Source organism: Rhineura floridana, chromosome 21, assembly GCF_030035675.1.
Source record: "Rhineura floridana isolate rRhiFlo1 chromosome 21, rRhiFlo1.hap2, whole genome shotgun sequence".
Taxonomy (NCBI): Eukaryota; Metazoa; Chordata; class Lepidosauria; order Squamata; family Rhineuridae; genus Rhineura; species Rhineura floridana.
The window spans coordinates 12,520,432-12,541,900 of NC_084500.1; the positions used below are offsets into that span (position 1 = coordinate 12,520,432).

At 43.1% G+C, this 21,469-nt stretch overlaps 1 long non-coding RNA gene across 1 annotated transcript in view; it reads right to left on the reverse strand.

The window, feature by feature from the left end:
- LOC133374382 (uncharacterized) overlaps positions 1-21,227 on the reverse strand; it is a 165,038-nt gene extending 143,811 nt beyond the window's left edge. Inside the window, exon 1 of the long non-coding RNA XR_009759880.1 lies at positions 21,046-21,227. This is a non-coding gene — a long non-coding RNA (uncharacterized LOC133374382). The remainder of the gene's footprint in view (positions 1-21,045) is intronic.
- Between the last annotated feature and the right edge of the window lie 242 nt (positions 21,228-21,469).

Below are 21,469 nucleotides of genomic sequence, written 5' to 3' on the forward strand. Positions count from 1 at the left end.
AAAAAATGTTTTTGTTTTGCTTCAGATTTGTACTGTGAGCTCTCAACTTTTGGCCCTTCCATTCTTCACAGTTCTTTTTTCAGCGAGGCTGTTCATACACGATCTGTTTGCTTTGGGATACCAACTCAATTCAACTCACCCTCCCATTTCTTAACACATTTTAACAGAGTGAATCAGAGGTTAAAATGTGCTAAAAAGAAGTGCCACAGACAGGGATGTAAGAAGCCATCGATTTCTGTTCCACCCCGTGTCCACTGCACTGTTTCTGTTCTGCTGCAGTTCATCTTCTCGCCAAAACTGCATTATTTGTCTTGCTGTCCACTGTGGCAAACTATTACATCCACACCACTTATTTTAATGTACAGGAAACACAATGCAAACTGGGGGGGGGGGAACAGCTATCAATTACATATCACTATATATTGTTTGCGAACTGAACACCATAACAGCGAATACCAACTGTATTCACTGGATTGATTTCCATTCTGGACATGGGACAAATAAGGGAACATTGCCAATTTCTACTCCCATCAGAATTCTCTGACATCCCTAGCAATGAACAAATGGGATCTTGATTCCCCCCTCACACTTATGGATGGTATACAGAGAATCAAGAATATTTTTTCTTTTTCTCAGTCTCCCGTAATACCTAAATTCGGGATCACCTAATAAAGCTGTTTGGTAGTTGATTCAGGACTGACAAAGGAAATACTTCTTCAACCAACACATACATTAAACTTGTAGGATTTATTAATACAAGATGGCCAATAATTTAGATAGCTTTTACGAAAGGAAAGTGGGACCTGCAACTAAATGTTGCAGCGTGGAACACTTCTGCTCAGGATACTCCATTCCATCCCCCATCCCCCAACAGTCAATCAGCATTATGTGGCCACTGAGCATGGCCAATAGCTAAGGATGATAGGAGCTGTCCAATGGCAATGGCCCTGGTGTAGCCCTGGTGTAGCCAATCCTGCAAAGAACAGTTTGCCTGGTAACGATGTCCATTCCACACTTGTGAGAAATTGATCTTTTAAGACCTATTCATTGATAACAGGCAGTCACCTTCGTTGTACTGTTTTCAAACCCTGTTAAAAACATTTAATTTAAATATATATATATAATTTATATATATTTAAATTAAACATTTTAACAGGTTTCAAAAACAGTACACACATATATAAAATCCCTTAAACTATGTTTTTACTTGTTTAAGGTTGTTTTCAAAATGTGCCAGCTTCATTGTATATTTCAATTTTAATTTCTTAATCATTCTGCACCAGCTCCCAGTGTGTACTACATGTGGTTGCATACAACTAAGTGCTACTCAGAGTAGTCTTACTGAAATGAATAGACCTATGTTAGTCATCTTCCTTAATTTCAACAGTCCCCCTCTGAGTATGACCAATGTTGGATACAAAAGCACAACTCAAATTAAAACAAGGAATCGTGCCTTCAGCATAAATGGGCACAAGAACGGAAAAGTCATAGCTGAGAGGTAGAGCATCTGTTTGGCATGATAAAGGTGCCTGGTTCTGTCTCCAGTGTCTCTAGGTAGTGCTGGGAGGAATCCTTTCTGAAGTCCTGGGAACCTGCTGCCAGTCTGTGTAGACAACGCTGAGCTACATGGACCAATGGTCTGACTCAGCAGAAGGCAGGTTCCTAGATTCTCTTAGATCTCCCTCCTGGAAGAAACCAGAAAGACACCATCCCTGCAAAATGTCAGTTTCATTTCAGGCCTTTGCACCATGAATCCTGCTTTAATGTTCTTATTTTCTGATGTTTTCATCTATGTTTTAAATTTTGTATGTTGTTATGTTTTATTTTTTTTCTTTATAAGCCACTTTGAGGCGCAAATAAAATGCAGGGTATACATTTTTAAAATAAAACCTTAACCTTTGTTTACTTTTGAAATATACCTACTTCATTGTCTATCTCAAGTACATTTCACCTCTGATTATTTGACAGGACTCAAAACCTCGGATCCAGCTTCTTCCCATCGGGCCATTTCCCATCACACCCAGTGTCAGATGCTCAGCTTCCCCAAAGCCCTAGATGACTAGGGACTGAGTCATCCAGAGGACGCTGCAAACAGAGAAATGGAGAAAGAATCCATTGTCTAACAAGAGCCTTGGTTACAGCAACATTAGCTCATGTCATCCTTGCTGAACCTTATCCCAGGACACCTGTAATCCTTTTTCAAGAAGGCCGGAGGGAGCGTGAGAGAGAATGTTCTGTACTAGCTAGTTTTCAGCTTTCATCTGCTACAAAGGAAAGTGGTTTCTTTCTTTTTGTTTATTTTAAAGGCTGCTTCCACACTAGACATTTTTGCTAGCTTAGAGATAACTTCTTCACACAGTTTTCATGGAGAACCCAACATGATGTCACTGCTAGGGAAGCGATATGTTGGCCAGTGCCGCTTCAAAAGCATTCCATTGACCTAACAGGCTAGTATTGATTCAAGTTCATCCTTTGGCTGCTAGTCGCTGCTTTTACCAATCCATTTTTTTTCTCAGAAAAAATACAGATATTCTTATCAATAACTTGAAAGGAAACAGATACAATTATCATTCTGAATATCAATATTTTAGAGGCTGCATTCCCGACTTTATCTTCCAACATTTGTGCTTCCACACTAGGCATTGGTATGGAATTCCCATGCTTTGTTCACTCACATTTTACGAGGGCTGCCTCCCTGCTATCAGTATTTTGCAGGAGGGACTCAGCGACGCACCAGTTCTGGATTAACTCAGCAGAGTTAGTACACACAGCTTGGAAGGTGGCTGTATACTGAATGCTGTGTGAGTAGCCTTCCCTTTGGTTTCAGTCACTCTGAGACTTTAGTTACAGAAAATGAGAATGCTTACTTTCTTATAGGAAATACTTATTTGGATAGACAAGAGTTCCTAGTTCCAACTAAGTTGGAGATGCAAGAATCCATGCTTGCTCCTTTGATCCCAGCAGAGAAAGAGACAAAGGAAAGGTGGGACTAAGAAAAAAGGAGTCAGGAAATGAGGTAAATGACCCTAAGAGTACTGGTCTAGAACCTGAAGCACAGGTTAGGTCAGAAAGGCAGTCTAGGAAGCTTGGGGGTTCCTCTCTCTCTACTTTAACTCTATGCAAACCCACCAGCAAGTTGAGTTGCATCCCATCACTTCCAACAACCAGAACTTTAGGTTTGTATATTTAAAGTGGATTAAAGTGCTCTGTTGCCTTGGCATAACTGGCCACTTTTTAAATAAAAACAGCTGACTTTTTTCAGTTTGGAAAACGACAGGAAAATGCATTGAAACAGTGTGGGATGAACGAATGATTAACGGGAAGACGTATCAACACTCCGCAAGCTAATCTGGATGAATGCAGGACGAACTTTCATATAACTGCCCCATAAACAACAACAAGAAAGCTGTAACCGCCCAGAGAGCTTCGGCTATGGGGCGGTATATAAATGTAATAAACAAATAAACAAACAATTCAGAGCAAAGGCTCAGTAAAGACCAGACATGGTCTAACCATCATATAAGCTTTATGCAAGCAAATCAGGATGAATCTAGTATGTATTTCAAAAAGTTGTTTGTTGGTATTTGGAAAGCTGTTTGTATACATTTGGATACCTCTTAAGACATTTTTGTACAATGGCTCCTGAGATCAAGAAGCAGGTTTTTGTCTATGTTTGGATACAATTGGATGCTATTTTGAATCAAGATGGTGGACTGAATCTTTCAAAACTGCATGAATTTTATCCACTGATTTCAAAACAGCCCCCTCTTGTTTTGTTTCTTAGAATTCCCAAGCAACACCAGGTACAAGGCTGCTAGTGCTGAATAAACAAGTCATAGGAACACAGGAGGATGCCTCATACTGCCTTAGGCCATTGGTCCACCTAGCTCAATACGGTCTGCATCAGCTGGCAGTGGCCGTCCAGAAGCCTGGAGATTCCAAGGATTGAGCTTAGGACCTTCTGCATGCAAGACAGATGCTCCACCAATGAGCTACAGCCCTTCCCGCATCTGAAGGAGCTTGGGGTATCCACGCACTGTGATCATCCAGTCATTGTCACCCTGCATTTTCCCTGTGGTCCTTCCATCTTTTCCTAGATGGAAGGCAGCCTAGACCTACGTGCCGCTCCCTATCACAGTCATGGCTTAGAATCCATCATCTTGCCACTTGAAACCATTTTGATTGTAACTATGACCACAACTGAAGTTAAGTGATTGTATCTAAGCTTAGAAGGAATCTGATTACAATTGCTCTGCTCTGCAGTCCAGTCAATCCAGGCTGCTGTAAACTGTATGTGAAAATATATATTTAGTATACTTGTGCGTGATTGACAATATTATCCAAGTTAGGGCAGGATTCCCACAGAGCTGACTCTGTGATGAGCTACGTTCTGTGATTTATTTCTTTGTTTTATTATTTATCACATTAAACAGAAGACTAATCTGGGGATGGGGAGCAGAGGGAGATGATCGCAACAGCAGCAAATGCGTCTCTCATAATCTTTTTTTTTCCATCTCAGCAACAATAGAATCGACCTGTCAAGGCAAATTACAGGACATGGGAAAAGCTCTTCCCTATGATCAACCTGCCTGCCTGCCTTGCACTCCTGCCTCTCGCCCCCTCCACACCCTCTCTTGTATTTCTCATGGCTGCTATTGTTCAGCATTCTGCATTTTTTCTATAAAAAAGAAAATTCTTGTGAAAATTCATTAGCACTTATCCTATTTTTGTATTTTCCCCTAAGGTTTTTTGCAAGCCATTTCCCCTAATAAAATGCATTTTTGTATGTTATTTTCATGAATGCATACATTTTTATGCACTTTCCCCTAATGTACATAGTTGCAATGCAGTTTTCCTGGAGAACTACATAGCAAAATTTGGAGAATGGTGCATTTTGAAACATAGCTGTGTTTCAGTTTGCACATTATTTAGAGAAGTGCAAGTTAGGTAGGCTCACAATTAACCGCAAACAAAACTGAATTTCTTTCCCACCTTTATTATTTACCCACCTAAGTGTTCCATACATTCCTTTTTGTTGTTATTTAACCAGGAACAGCTCCCATCCCCTAGCCCTTGTCCCTGAAATACTATGATTTTTTTTAAAAATCCTCATGAGAATTCCCTAGCATTTTATATCCCAATAAATACATTTTTGTATCAGTTTTGAATAATATACACATTTTTGCAAGCACTTTCTTCTACTATAATGTATTTTCACTAATATATCAATTTTATGCACGCTTTTCCTGAATACATGCATTTTTGTAAACACTATTTGGTTGGAGGACTGCATCACAAAATTTGGATATGTGCGAATTTCGAAGGATGGCTGTGTTTTGATTCTCATATTGCTTTGCAAATTGTGAATTTTATGGATTTGGCTTTAAATTTGAACTGAATCAACTTCTCTCCAGGTGTGTAGTAGCAATGGAGGGGGCAAATGAGGGCATTGCCCCCCAAATGATAATTCTGGCCCCCACAAACACAATTTCCCTTCAGGCCCCAAATTTCTACAATTGCAGTAACTTAAAACTTCACTTGAGCTTTTAGAAATGCAGTTTAGGCATCCAAAGAGAGGGGCAGGGCAAAGTTACCAAGGGAATGCAAACACTGTAAATACAGGAGTTAAAAGTGTGAATGAAGTGAACACAAGTCTTAATGGATGCAGGAGGGCATTGGAAAACCTAAGAGTTTGCAACTGGAGGAAGAAAAGGCAGGAAAGGACAATGTTGTGATGCACTGCAGAGCATCTCCTCCTCCCCTGTAGTGCTCAGGCAGCCACTGGAGGTTGTGGGTGTTGTTAGTGCATCTGGTGGGTGTGCCTAGGCTTTTGGGACTAGACTGTGCAGCAGCCTAGCCTAGCCCAGGGCAGGACCTGAGAAGAAGCACAGAGGTGAGTGAGCGCCAGCCCAGGAAGCCTAATGAGACCTTACTAACTTAGCCCAGATATTGGGCAGCTGGAATATTGTGTGTGAGTGTCTGGGGAGGCATTTCATCCTTACTTTGTTAAAAAGGTTGAAAAATAATCATGCACCTTATTTCACTTTTCTCATGCAAACTTATGTACTACCAAAATAGGGTGTGGGAGATTTGTTTGTAAAGCCATCAGAAGCAGTGTTAGCTGGCTGGCCCAGGGCCTTTCTGCAGAACAGAGATTGTGTGCTTGCACAGTTGATTCTAGCACCTGTAGTTCAGAGAGATGTATAGTTCCTATGTGACATGCTGTTAAGCATTTCCTTGTGAAAAGTGATATTTATAGGTATTAGTTTAATTTTTAAAGTGAAACTTCTCTTAATTGCTTTCCTGGTGTGGCAAAGGAGACCAGGGTGGTTAGTTCCGGGAAGCAGCTGCCTCAGGAGAAATGAACTCACAGTTCACGAGCTTACTAAAGCATTGAACCTGTACAAGGAAGCCTCTCCACACATGTACACTTTGTATGCTGCAGGACTCACCTGCAGCTATGTGTGAAAAGTCATTCTCAACTTTGACACATGTGTAGGGACCATACAGGTGTTCAGTTGTTCAGAGAAAAACAAACTTTACAGAATCAGAATAGCAGAGTTGGGAGGGGCCTATAAGGCCATCGAGTCCAGCCCCCTGCTCAATGCAGGAATCCAAATTAAAGCATACCTGACAGATAGCTCTCCAGCTGCCTCTTGAATGCCTCCAGTGTTGGAGAGCCCACCACCTCCCTAGGTCCCATTGTCATACTGCTCTAACAGTTAGGAAGTTTTTCCTGATGCTCAGTCGAAATCTGGCTTCCTGTCACTTGAGCCCATTATTCTATGACCTGTATTTTGGGACAATCGAAAAGAGATCCTGGCCCTCCTCTGTGTGGCAACCTTTCAAGGACTTGAAGAATGCTATCATATCTCCCCTCAGTCTTCTCTTCTCAAGGCTAAACATGCTCAGTTCTTTCTGTCTCTCCTCACAGGGCTTTGTTTCCAGTCCCCTGATTATCCTCATAGCCTTCCTCTGAACCTTCTTGTGCACATCCTTCTTAAAGTGTGGTGTCCAGAACTGGACGGACTACTCAAGATGAAGCCTAACCAGTGCTGAATAGAGGGCACGGGTACTTCACACGATTTGGAAACTATACTTCTGTTAATGCAGCCAAAAATAGCATTTGATTTTTTTGAAGCCACATCGCACTGTTGGCTCACATTCAGCTTGTGATCAAGAACAATTCCAAGATCCTTCTCACATGTAGTATTGCTGAGCCAGGTATCCCCCATCTTATAACTGTGCATTTGGTTTCTTTTTCCTAGGTGTAGAACTTTGCACTTATCCCTGTTAACTTTCATTCTGTTGTTTTCAGCCCAATGCTCTAGCCTATCAAGATCAATCTCAGTTTTGTTTCTGCCCTCCAAGTAATTAGCTATCCCAAACCAATTTTGTATCATCTGCAAATTTGATAAGCATTCCCTGCACCTCCTCATCTAAGTCATTAATAAAAACATTGAACAGCACTGGGCCCAGGACCAAGCCCTGTGGTACCACCCTCCAGTTTGAGAAGGAACCATTAATAACCACTCTTTCCGAGTACAATTCTGTAGCCAACTGTGGTTCCACATGAAAGTTGTTCCATCCAGCCCACATTTAGATAGCTTGCTAATCAGAATATCATGAGGCTCTTTGTTAAAAGCATTGCTGAAGTCAAGATATATTATGTTTGCAGCATTCCCACAGTCCATCGAGGAGGTTACCTGACCAAAAAATGAGATAAGGTTATTATCATTATTTTCAAAGTGCTTACAGACTGACCACTTTATAATCCACTCCAGAATTTCCCAGGGATTGATGTCAGGCTGACTGGTCTGTAGTTCCCAGGTTCCTCCTTTTTGCCCTTTTTGAAGACAGGAACAACATTAGCCTCCTCCAGTCATCCATCACTTCACCCATCCTCCACGATTTCACAAAGGTAATGGACAGTGGTTCCAAGAGTTCTTTAGCCAGTTCCTTCTATGCTCTAGGATGCAGTTCATTGGGCCTGCAGATTTGAATTTGTTCAAAGTGATTAGGTATTCCTTGACCATTTGTCTATCAATCTCAAGCTCCAATCCTGCCCCTTCAACTTCACATTTCCCAGGAGGGTCATAGACCCTCTTTTGGGAGAAGACTGACCCAAAGTAGGAATTGAGCACTTCTGCCTTTTCTTTGTCGTGTGGTATCATTTTGCCATTGTTACTGAGTAACTGTACAGCCATTTATTTTCTCTGTCTATTATGGATGAACCTGAAAAATGCTTTTTTGTTGCTTTTGGCATCTCTTGCTAAGCTCATTCTCAGTTTTAGCCTTCCTGACACCATCCCTGCGATGCTGTGCTACCGGTCTGGATTCTTCCTTTGTGGTCTGGCCTTCCTTCCACTTCCTGTATGTGTCCTTTTTTGCTTTCAGTTCATCTCTAAGCTTTTTGTGAAGCTACATTGGCTTCTTCTGCTGTCTTCAGGCAGCACATTTAGTAATCGTAGCTTTTGAAAGTAACGTATTTAAAGGAATTTCAAGTGAACAGGTCCTCTGAAAGCTTGCAGAGAAATCACTGCACATTAGACTTTATTAACAGTTCAGATCATTATAGTAGGATGACCTGCAGAATATACATTTACTTCCTAGTCACTGTTTAGTTTACATAACTATTTTGCATGTGGAAAATGTATTTTAATTTGATTTTTTTTTTGTAAATATCACAAATCATCCTTATTAAAATACATAAATTGGGGTTTATTTTTGTCATTACCTAAGAAAACTCCCCCCCAAAAAAATCTTTTGTAGAGACCGATGCCCCAACCCTTCTGCCCCCCCCCCCATTTTTGTCTCTGCCCACCCAAAGAAAATTGTCTGGCTACACTACAGCTTCTGTCCCATCCCTAGCTGGAACATGTAAGACCAACGTACCTACCTCAGCCCTCAGGCTGCTCCCCTATCAACAGGGTTTTCAGGGTAAGCGGTATTCAGAGGGGGTTTACCATTGCCTTCCTCTGAGGCTGAGAGGCAGTGACTGGCCCAAGGTCACCCAGTGAGCTTCATGGCTGTGTGGGGATTCGAACCCCGGTCTCCCAGGTCGTAGTCCAACACACTAACCACTACGCCACACTGGCTCTCATGTTTTTCCGTCCTTCTTAAGATCCATTTCCCTTCTCTACCCACATCCCCAATTAGTCCGCATCCTAACACTCAGTCAGCCTTCAGCTGCCAGTGAGCATGCTCAGTCTTCATTGGGCTGTTCAGATTGTTTTTCGAGAGAGAGAGAGAGAGACAGACAGACAGACAGAGACAGAGACAGAGAGCTTCTGCTGCTATCTCCCTCTTGCGTGTGGAGGATGCTGCTGTTTTGGTTACTTAAGGATCCACACTCAGAGAATGAGTTTGCTTCTGGTACATAGCGTACAGGCAATTATGATGACATTTGTGAGCAGGCTATCCGTCCACTACTCACATTGTGAAGGCTGCATTTTGTACTTACTTGAAGTTTCCAAACTGTATTTAAAGGGAACCCTATGTAGAAACCACTACAGTAATACTGGGCCCTTCCAGACTGGTGGGTTGTTTTGTGTGTGTATACTGGACCATGCACACATCATTCTGCTCGATTCGTTCTGTGATGCTTTCCCAATGTTACCGCATTATTGCCATCTAGAGGGGCATTCTTGCACTATAGCACAATAAAAGCAGGACAAACTGTTTCCCCAGAACATTTGTGGTATGAAAAGCTGCAGGATTTTAGCCAGAAGCAATGTGACATTGGCCTATCGGAAACAAAGCAGTATGTCTGCCTTGAAACTTTGGCAGGCACAAAACAGTATTGAAAGTGGGGTTGCATATAACCGCCCCGATACACAAATCATCATGAATGCACGGTAAAAAAAGACATGTGAATGAGTGAGACTAGTAGAAGCTAACTTCCTAATATTTTAAAACTGCAATGCAAATAGACTAGACTCAGAGAGTTTGGGCTAACTAATAAAGGCAGTCAGAGGAGCACATGATCATCTGAAAGTGAGCGTTCCTGCATAAAAAGGGACAGGAAAATAGCTCTTCCTTCCCCCCCCCCCCCAGGTGAAACAATTAAGCTTCTCTGCAGGGATAGCACTGTGCAGATTTTACAGCAGGAGGGCTGGTGTCTGAAGGAGAAGAATGAATTATACTGATTTGGTGCCCCTGCCTGGCTTGTGATTCAGAATCACATCACCTCGATGCGTGTCTGATGAATAAATCGTGGTCTTAGGCAATTTCCTTGGTTTAGAAAATAATCAAATTTGAAGTAATGAGAAAAAAAGAAGGTGGAAGGCTAGGGATTTTTTACCCTCTCACACACACCCAACGCAAAGCCAACCACTACTTATCACGATTTCTTTAATAATTGGAAGGAGGTTGGAAAGGTGTGATGTTATTCTAAATGTCTTTGTACAACATTTATTGAAGTTAGAATCCTTAATAATGCAAAGTAATGCAAAGAGAAGCTAGAGAATTGAAAGGTTTAGGAATAAGAACACAGGCTGTAATCAAAACAAGACATTTTTTGCATATATGCAAAAATCAAAACAAGGCTAGTCAGTGCAAGGAAACAATTTGGTAATCTGTTCAAAATCTCCCAGAATTCCCGTTACATTTTGAAGCACTGTATCATTACCACTTCAGGAAGCTGAAGAGGCAAGCCCCCAATAAGCTGTCGAAACAGCTTATTTCTTTGCCTTTCAAAACACAAACGGCATAGCACTCCCAACATTTAACTTTTTTGGAATCCAGGGAGTGATGTTTCAATGAAATCGGCTGCAGACAGAAGATACCTCACATGACCCCCAAAAGGGGATGATGATTTATTTTGGAATGCAAGGTCAGAGTGGGGGTCTCCAACCTTCACTGGTGCCACAAGCAGGGGCCTCAGACTCTGAGCTTTAATTTTTTAAGAAAGTATGTTTCTAGGCTTTCTAGAAAGAAGGTTATGAAGCAAAATGTGCAGGTACCATTCTAAGTGATTTCTGTGAAATGAACAAGCCTGGCTACTCCAGCCTGTCAGTGTTTTTAGCCAATGAGTAAGTAGAGTGGGTACAGGATGGCAGTGTAGGTTTTGGTTTATGGTTGGCATTGGGGAAAGCAGGGTTCTTGTACCTTTGGCAGCTGAATCTCCACAAACAGGACCAGCAGGACATAGCTGACTTCCCATAGTAAGCAGACCTTTAGGCCACATCCACACAAGACATCCACTTTAAACAGTAATGGCTACCCCCAAAGAATCCTGGGAAGTGTAGTTTATGAAAGGTGCTGAGAGTTGTCCCCTCACAGACCTTCAGTTCCCAGAATTCTCTGGGAAGAGGGGTTGACTGTTAAACCACTCTGGGAATTGTTGCTCTGTTGGAGGAATATGAGTCTACTAACTCTCAGCATCCTACAAAAACTACACTTCCTAGGATTCTCTGGGGGAAGCCATGGCTGTTTAAAGTGGAATAATAGTGGAATAAATGCCTGGTGTGGATGTGGCCTTAGCGTTGTGGCACCTACCATTTGGAATTCCCTCCCCTTAAATATTAGACAGACACCATCTCCGTTATCTTTTTGTTGCCTGCTGAAGTCCTTCCTCTTTCAACAAACCTTATCCCAGTCTGCGTCTGTGCTGGAATTGTTTTTTAAAGTTGTTTTTTCTTAAATGTTTTTAAAGATGTTTTGTTTTAATATGTTTTAAAATCTGTTGTTTTTTACATGTTTTAAAGTGCTTTTAGTGTTTTTTTGTCTGTCACCCTGGGCTCTTTCTGGGAGGAACAGCAGGATATAAATAAATACATAGTGAACATGAGGTTGTCCAGGACAGAAGAGGCGGGAAGAAGCACCAATGATGATACTTTATCTAATTTTGTGTTATGCCATGGCCCCGCATGCCAGCCATATCACAATAGGCACCCTCAGAACTCTCTCAAAATTCAATGTGCCCATTGGTCCAAAAAGGTTGCTGACTTTTCTCATACAGAAAGTGGACAGAGAAATGTTTTTCCTCCTTTTCTCATAACACTAAAATTCAGGGACATCCAATGAAGCCGAATGTTGGAAGATTTGGGACAGACAAAAGAAAGGACTCTGTGGAATTCACTCCCACAAGTAGACAGAATCATGGTGGATAAGGCTATAATGGCTACTAGCCACACTGGCTATGTTCTACCCTATTCAATGCATCACTTCTGATTTACAGACTTCCCTGGGGTCATTTCTGGCCATCTCTTGGGCTGGCCACACAAGCACTGGATAATTTGCCCAAACGTGGAGGTGGGAGGAAGCAATTAAGGCTTCAGTAATCTGTCATGTAGGCTGGAAAGAGGCACCGCTGCACATTTATTTAACTATGCTAGGAGCAAGGTCCACAGGAAAAAAAAAAGCAGCCATTCTGGCTTTGGTGGAATTATTTCTCATTTGCACAGCATAACCACCAAGCCCTTTCAGTAATGCAGAATCAGAGCCCATCGGGAAGATGGGAGCTCTTCTGAAGAGCTTGGAGATCAGCTTTAATTTCCATCCAAGCCATTACAATCAGGGCTGAGATCCCCCTTTCTCTTCCAAATTGCTCGCACAAAACATTCTGTCAGCGAACCTCAACCATCTTTTCCACAGGGAAAAGGCTGAGGGCAGAGAGGAGCTCTGTGTATGGCGACTCTTTCCCCAGTTCAACCCCATATACCCACCCAAAGCCTGTTAAAGGTTACTTCAGCAGTGGTAATTTTAAATGTGCTACTAAAGTCGTTATGTTTTCCTCCGACATTTTAATCTAAGCTTGACATGACGGCAGCAGCCATGTTATGTGGACAAACAAACAGTCTACCCCACTCAAGTATTACCTCAGCAATAACACTGAACATTCTGCGAAAGCCATTGTGTTTTCCTCAGCTGTTCTGAGCTTGACAGCATGGTGGCAGCCATGTTTGTTCACAAGTCTACCCTGTTCAATATGAAGAACGGTGTGAAGGCCAACATGTCACCCCACTGCTGAAAACATTGCACTGGCTACCTATTAGCTACAGGGCTAAGTTCAAGGCTCTAGTTTTGGTCTACAAAGCCCTTTACAGCTTGGGACCACGATACCCGAAAGACTGTCTTATCCCTTATATACCCAGTCGATCACTGCGCTCTGCAGGTTAAGGCCTCCTGCAGGTACCACCTTATTAGGAGGTCTATTCCATACAACACAGGAAGCAGACCTTTAGTGTAGTGGCACCGACTATTTCAAGCTCCCTCCCCTTAAATATTAGACAGGCACCATCTCTGTCATCTTTTTGGTGCCTACTGAAGACCTTCCTCTTTAGAGACCTTAGTAGAGACTTTATCCCAGTCTGCATCTGTGTTGGAATTGCTTTTTAATGTTTTTAAAGCTTTTTTTAAAAAAGACGTTTTTAAAGATCTTTTACTTTAACATCTTTTTAAAGATGTTTTGTTTTAATATGTTTTAAAGTCTGTTTTTAATGATGTTTTAAAGTGTTTTTAGTGCCTTTGTTTGCCACCCCGGGCTCCTACTGGGAGGAAGGGCGGGATATAAATCAAATAATAAAATAAATAAGGGTGGATACATTTTCATCAAATGGCACCCACAGGTGATGGGTTTTATTCCCCAACTTTATTTCTTCACACTCTGTGGATTCAGAAACTTTTATCCACAGACTGGCTCACTTCTGATACTGGATCATGACTGAGAGAAATATCCATGGCACAGTGAAACATTTAAGGCAGGGAAATGTACCATTTGATGTAAGAATGAGCTACTACCCCAACATTTGCTTTTTATGTGAACAGGGCGGGAGCATGAACAAACATGGCTGCTTCTACCACCTCCAGTTTGGCTCTCAGAGGATGTGTGGTGCCTCCACTGATGCTGCCGTTTTTTATGTTCTTTATCACCAGTTTTTTTAGCAGTTCTTTTTAATGTTCAGTCAATTAAATCACCTTTTAACAGATTAGTTGGGTGACATTGAAATACATTTCTATATTTATTTATTTAAAATAGCTTGATCCCAGCCTTCAGAAAAAATGTCTAGGGCAAGGATAGGCAATGTGGTATCCTTCAGAGGTTGGATTACAGTTCCCATCATCCCTGACCATTGACCATGCTGGCTGGGGCTGATGGGAGCTGGAAGCTGTAACTGCACTGCCCAGTAAGGGCAAGTAGAGTTGGGAGATGATCCTGTATCAAAGGTTAATAAATCATGAGTAGCTGCATTTTACTTGTCTGTCCTCAGTTCGGGCTTGATGTTTGTGCTTATTTCCCCTATGTAGCCTATGAACCATGGACTGATCAAGTATGGCAGTCTTGGACTGATCCCCTGGTGTCTCTCGCTGATATTATTTATTAGATTTTATCAGCCATGAGGAGCAAGCGTCTAAGACACAAGTAGTTGCACAACCGGTACACAACTGGTTGCCAGTTGTATACCGGGCCCAATTCAAGGTGTTGGTATTAACCTTTAAATCCCTAAACGGTTTCGGCCCAGGTTGTCTGAAGGAATGCCTCCAGTATCACCAAATATGCCGCCAAACAAGTTCGGCCTCACAAGACCTTCTCTCGGTCCCACCAGTGAAAACAGCTAGGCTGGTGCGGACCAGAGAGAGGGCCTTCTCGGTCGTGGCCCCCACCCTCTGGAACTTGCTTCCTTTTGACCTTCGACATGCGTCCTCCCTGATGGCTTTTCGCCGAGCCTTAAAGACCTTGTTATTCAGGCAGGCCTATGGGATTTCTGGGGTGGGTTAGGCTATTACTAACAGGTGGTTTACTGTTGTATGAATATGTTTTAAATTGTGTTTTATATTGTGTAAGTCGCCCAGAGTGTCTGTTAAGTCAGACAGATGGGCGACTAACAAATAAAATTTTATTATTTTTTATTATTATTATAAATCTGGCCAAGTACTTTGTCCAAGTCCTTAGGCTGCAGCAACTATCCCTGGGAAGGATCCTGGTACCAAGAACGGCAGAGCTGAACTTGAAGAAAAGGAGTTGGTATTGCTCATGATATCAGTCCATGATAGAATCTCCCCTGTTAGTAAGTCATGAGACACCCCAATAGCTCTTTTTCCAGGGCTTTGATGCTTGGAGAATGAGTGGTCCAGGTAGCCTGGTGCTGGCCACCTTTCAAGGATACCCTGAGGCTACCCCCTGTGGCCAGGTCAATTCAATTTTGTTTGCATTGTAATGACAAGCTACCTAATTTGCACTTCTGAAACCAATATGGAAACTGAAACATAGCTATCCTTCAAAATGTGTCCTTCTCCAAATTTTGTGATGCAGTTCTCTAACCAAACAACATGTACAAAAATGTATATAGAGAGGTGGGCAAACTATGGCTCTCCAGATGTTACTGGACTACAATTCCCATCATGCCTGACCCCTGACCATGTTGGCTGGGGCTGATAGGAATTGGAGTCCAGCAACATCTGAAGGGCCACAGGTTCCCCACCCATGACATCAGGTAGATACCTCCTCCTCTCCCCCTTCCTTCTCTCTCAGTCTTTCTGCTTCCAGCTTCCAAACACATTGCAAACCAATTGTGGATCACAATGTACAAAGTGGAAGGATAAATGTAAAACTGAGTTTTGCTTGGCTTTTGCTGGTTTTTGATAGGTTAGTGTTAGCGCTGGGATCCAGAAACCCCGTGTCAAACGGGAAGCACTTCTGTAGATGTCTCTAGCTGCCCCTCTCTGTACCACGCCAGCCCTTGGGAAAAGCTCTGGGTGGTCGGAAGAAAGAGTCCCAGAGTGCACACGCTATGAATGGCTCTTTGAATCATTGTGGCCATTGCATTTTTAGAGCTGTTGTGCAGAGAGGCACTTTAAATTGTTGTCACTTGCTTTATCTTTGGGAGGTTCCATGGGCATAAAGTAGAAAGGCAGGCGATATTCATTTTCAGTAAATAAAACCGCAAAGCGAATGGGAAGGAAGGGAGAGGTATAGGATGCTGATTGATCAGATTGTTGTTGGAGGCCATTTCCCCCACCACTAGGTCATTCCCCAATTTCCTGTTTTCCTTCAACACTATTCCCTTTGTGCTGCAAAGGTTCTCCATCTTCTGGTACAAGAAGCAAAGTTTTAAACCCAAAATGAAAAACGGCAGAGAGGAAACCACGTCTTTTATGTTGGAGAAAATGGAAGGAATCCAGGCTGGGGGGGGACTGGGGAGTCTTTTTTTTCCTCATCACAGACCGCAGGTGCTCTCCAAGATGTGGTTATGGCAACAAAATAAATGACAGATAATTGCTTTTGTGACAACTTGCCAATTAAATTAGACTCAGCAGAATAACATAATGACAATTTGTTATGCTCTGGTGGGCACTAACATACCAATCATAATTAAATGCTATGACTGAAATAGAAGGTAGCTTCTACCCAGGAATATATAACCCCAATTCCCACCCTGTGAAACATTATAGGTTTGGGCCTGATATTTAATTTCGGGAGGATAATAGCATTAGCGCACAGCAGAATGAGCTAGCAGTATGCGTAGCGGCAGCAGCACAGGGGGGACAAGGCAAACCAAGAAACTCCTGCAGATCACCTCCCAAATGTTTGTTCCAACATGGCGTGGGCACAAAAGTGGGGGGGGGGGAGAATCCACACAGAGTTGTGCTCCTGCTTGTCCCCTCCCCGTTTCCCCCGACTGAGGAAGTTTTACCTGAAGAGACTGTTTTTCAAAAAAACCCACAAACCTACCCCAGTGTTTAACATACAGCTCAGCGTGCACTAAGGTACAGCTTGCGAGAGTTGAAGCCAGCCCTGTGCTAAACGTTTGTGAGCCACCAAACTCCATTAGGGAAGCCTTTTTTTTAAAAAAATAATAAAAATAACAACAAAATGAATATCTCTCAACATTCCACACTTCTGTCACCGTCGTTTTAATGAGCTACCGTTTGACCCAGAGTAAGACACAACATCCTTAAATGAAAGAAAATTACAACACTGCCTGAATTTTTAAAAAAAGTTTTCAAGGCTCCATCTATTGCCAGGGATGATGGGAAATATAACTGCTATATTAAGTATATTGGAGACTGGTCTATAAGGGCAACTGGGGATCTGCCCCACCAACCTCAGGCTGACCTCAGACAGCCCTCTCCTGCCTGCCTTCAGAGGGTGGCACTGGTTGTGGGCTTCTTCCTCTTCAGTCTGTGTTGCCCTTGAACAACAGCAGAGAGAAGGACAAGGACAAAGCTAGAATGACTTGGCTCTGCCTCTCATTGGCTCTGGCTCCACCTGCTGTTGGGCTCCGTGCCTTCCGCCCCACCAATTCCAATGCGCCAAAGCCACCACTGATTAACTATATTAACACCATCTTTGATATTTTGGGTGGTATATAAATATTGTTACTGAAAATACAGATGTCCTTCCAAGACAGTTTTCTTCAGACTTGGGTCCCCAGATGTTGTTTGACTACAACGCCCAACTGGCTGGGGATTATGGGAGTTGTAGTCCAATGAATTTACAATTCAGACAGGCATTCGGTACCAGTCATACCTGGATATGCCAGAGATTGAACCTGGGGCCTTCTGCATGAGCTACAGCCAACAAAAGAGGTTGTGCTGGGTTGTGGGGAGGGTGCCTACGACAGTTTTTTCCTTTTTGCAAATGCACCCAGAGACCCCAAAGGTAGGAGACCTCTGGCTGACCTTTCTGTAAGGTGAGTTCCCAACACCAGCCCAGACATTACCCACAATGGGAAGAAAATGACTGGGGCAAACCAGTTTGGGAGGAGGAAATGCAGGGAGGGAGAGGGGTTGAGGTTCTTCCCACACACACTCCAGTAGGTCTACTCTGAGTAAGACTAGCATTGGCTACAAACCATCTTCCAACCCTTGGGACCAAACAACATATGACAGCAGCACATCTGTTTTTAAAAGGCACCTCAACACAATTTATTAAAAAGCAGGCAATGGGGTGACGTAAAGTGTAACATGACCAAGGTCCATTCATTTTAATGGGGGTACTCTGAGTAGAACTTAGTTGAATACAACACATTATGTGCACGTGAGCCCAATCAGCAGCTTCTGGTGCATTGAAATACACATGCAATAAAAATAAACAAACAAACAGATGATCCATTGCATTACTCTTATTTGAAGAATTGATTAAATTTGCAGAGACTATTTTTAGAGGATGCACCGCATGTGCTGGAGGCCTGGATCAGGGCCAGGAATGGGGAACCCGATACGCTCTAGATGCTGCTGGACTCCATCTCCCATCAGCCCTGATCAGCATGGCCAATAGTCAAAGGTGATGGGAGCTGTAGTCCAACAATCTCCAGAGGGCTACAGGTTCCCCACACCTACATTAAACAAACTGCCCACATAAGCTGTGTGTAGGAATTAGTGTGCATGTGCTATGTGTGCACTATTTTTTTAAAGACAATTACCATCTATCGGAATGAACAATTCTTTCATTCTCCACAGGTACGGAAAGAAAACTCTTGGAGAAACTACATTCCACAATCAGAGTCCTCAGAGAGCACTCTCTCTCACTCTTTCAACTGTTGCATGCACTTTGCCAGCATACAAATGCAAAATGACCAGGCATCCACTTGGCAGTTTGCCCAACAGCTGTTGAATTGATGGCTGCATAACCAGTTCAAAGGGTGCGAAAACCTATCCAAGGCCTCCTCCTCCTCCTCCTCCTCCTCCTCCAAGAAGGCTAGGTCTCTTAGCTAAGCAAATCTTTCTGAATTTAAGTGGTATAGAACAGCAACTGGCATCTCACTGCGAAGTTGGTCATCTTCCTCATTACTTGTCTATTTGCCTGGAAGTTTTGAGATGGTTCCTCTTGGCCTAGTGCTGAATGGTGAAGAGTCCTTTTTGAGTCTCTACGAACAATCTAAACTTTGCTAAGAAACCACATGCAGCAAAGATGAGTTCCCCTGTCCACAGTGGCGGACAGTGTCCACAGTGGCGGACAGTGTCCACTGGACCCGGTGGGGCATGCAGGCAGCCAAGGGTCAGCAGAGCCAAGGTGCCTTTCACCTTGTATATAAACAAAACCCAAACACAATACTAGCTCTATGCATTCAAGAGCATTATCATAAGCATCAGTGGTGGCTGGTGGCTTCCATGCCAGTGGGGCAGTGGAATCCACTCCAAGTTTTCGTACAAACTTTCAAGGAGCTGTCCACTGCCCTACTGACATGGGAGCCACCAGTGCCACTGACAAGAACAATCACATAAATACATAGGCTGCATACACACCATATTTTTAAAGCACATTCAAAGCACATTCTCCCCTCCCCTAGAAAAAAGAAACCTGGGAACTGTAGTTTCCTTCTCACAATTCCCATCACCCTTAACAAACCACAGTTCCCATATTCTTTTTGAGGGGAGGGAGAGGAATGTGTTTTAAAGGTATGGTGCATCTGCAGCCATAGTTTACAGACCACTGCACATGGGGAGGAGCAGGGAGGAATGGTAGAGCAAAATCAGGTTAACCTTCCTCCAAAAAAAGTATCAGAACTTGCAACTTCTTGGCAACATTCTTTGGCAGGTAAAAGAGCTACGACATTGCATCACCATTGATGCTTATAAAAGAATACATTAATGCCATTGTTTTACTTGATGCTATTTATTTTATTGCATTTACATCCAGTCTTTCCTCCAAGGAGCTCAAGGTGGTATACATGGTTATCGTTCTTCTCATTTTATCCTCACAACAACCCTGAGGTAAATCAGGCTGAGAGACAGTGACAGGCACCATGGTCACCCAGTCAGCTTCATAGCTGAGTGGGGATTTGAACCCTGGTCTACCAGGTCCTAGGCTGCCACTCTAACCACTACACTACCCTGGCTCTTACGCCATATATGGGAAACAACAACTCTGACCATCCCTGCCCATTGGCCATGCTTGCTGGGGCTGATGGGAGTTGTAGTTCAACAATGTCTGGAGAGCCAAAAGGTCCCCATTCCAACACTCCCACTTCTTCAACTTGGGATTGTAACATCAGAGCAGTTCTGTACAAGAAAAGCAATTTGGAAAGGGATTTCTCCCCGTCGGGATAGTCTATCCAGAGCTTGGAATATCACTTTTAAAAAGGAATAAATTACAATTATTGTTACATGGCCCCAAAAAGAAAAAAAATTACCATTACAATTGAAAGGAACCGATTGTTTTACTGTTCCTCAACAGTAATCACTACAATTACAGTTAAATTACTTTTTTTTAAAAAACCCTGAGTGCCTACAAGGCGCTGGCCTTGGCTGTTGCACACCTAAGTAGCCTAAAACAACATTAAAAATAAACACACACATACAGAGGTACCAGAATAATTCTTTTCATCCATAAGATAGCAGTGGACTCTCCGCTGATAAAGGAGGCAGGGAGGGAGGCAGAGGCCGCCGCTCAGATCTTCGTGCATCATATCAAGTGCACCCCCCCACACACATACACACACCCAGCCAGCAAGCGTCATCCCTCTCACTCAGCCACTCCCCAGACCCGCCCTGCCACCAACTAAGGCACCCCCCCAAGTAAACATTTTCCCCTGGGGTGCAAAAAAGTTGAAACACTGCAAGGTAGCCACTTCGCACTCCACGTGCAAACACAGTATTAACACACACACACGTGGTCTCTCACCTCCACAGTTCTTCATCTCCATTCTGCTGCTGCCTCCTTCTCCTCCTTCATCCACATCCTCGCCCGCCGGCTCCTTTCTCCCTCCACTCCACCACCGTCCATTTTTTTAAGCAATTGGTTTCTCCACTCCACCCCCATCTCACTCTCCACCTCCCACCCCCAGAGCACAAGAGCGACGCGGCCTAGAAGCCCAGTTTGAGGCACATGATTTTCATCCGTGAATCAGAGGAGCAGAAGACTTCCCCTAGTACCCCCCACCCCATAACACCCAAAGGTAATGCTGGAGACATTACAAACTCCTAAAAAGTAATAAAATTACTCATATTACGGTCAAAATGTATAGAAATTACCCACTCATTCCTCCAAAAAGTAATAAATTGCAAGTCATTCTTTTTTTTGTAACTAATTACTTCACGCTCTGAATCTACCACTGCCATTCCTTTAAATAATAACATAAAACACCAGGAGGAACTCACCGAGTGGTAGATGCTGCTGGCTGCCTGAAGAAAGGGCCATGCTTCCGGGCGCTTCAGTTGGTCTCCCGCCCAAAATCAGAACAAAACATAAAACAGGAGGGAAGAATCAGCACAACCTGGGAGAAGAGCAACAGGCCCAGATTGCAAATGCTTGCATTTGATTGGTGAGGGTGGAGCTCCATAAGCCCACCCAAACCCTATGCTATTTTCAACGTATGCTAAAGGACCTGTGATTGGCTAGTGTATAACGACAGGGGTAAAGTGGGATGAAATGGAGGATTAAAAGGGCCAAGCACCCCACACTAAACCAGACCCCTACTGGAAGGGTTTTTAGTTTGTTGTTTCATTTTTATTTTTTACTCTTGGGACCTAGAGATGAATGTGATTGGCTCTGCTATCCAGAGGTGACTGGCCAGCACAGGAG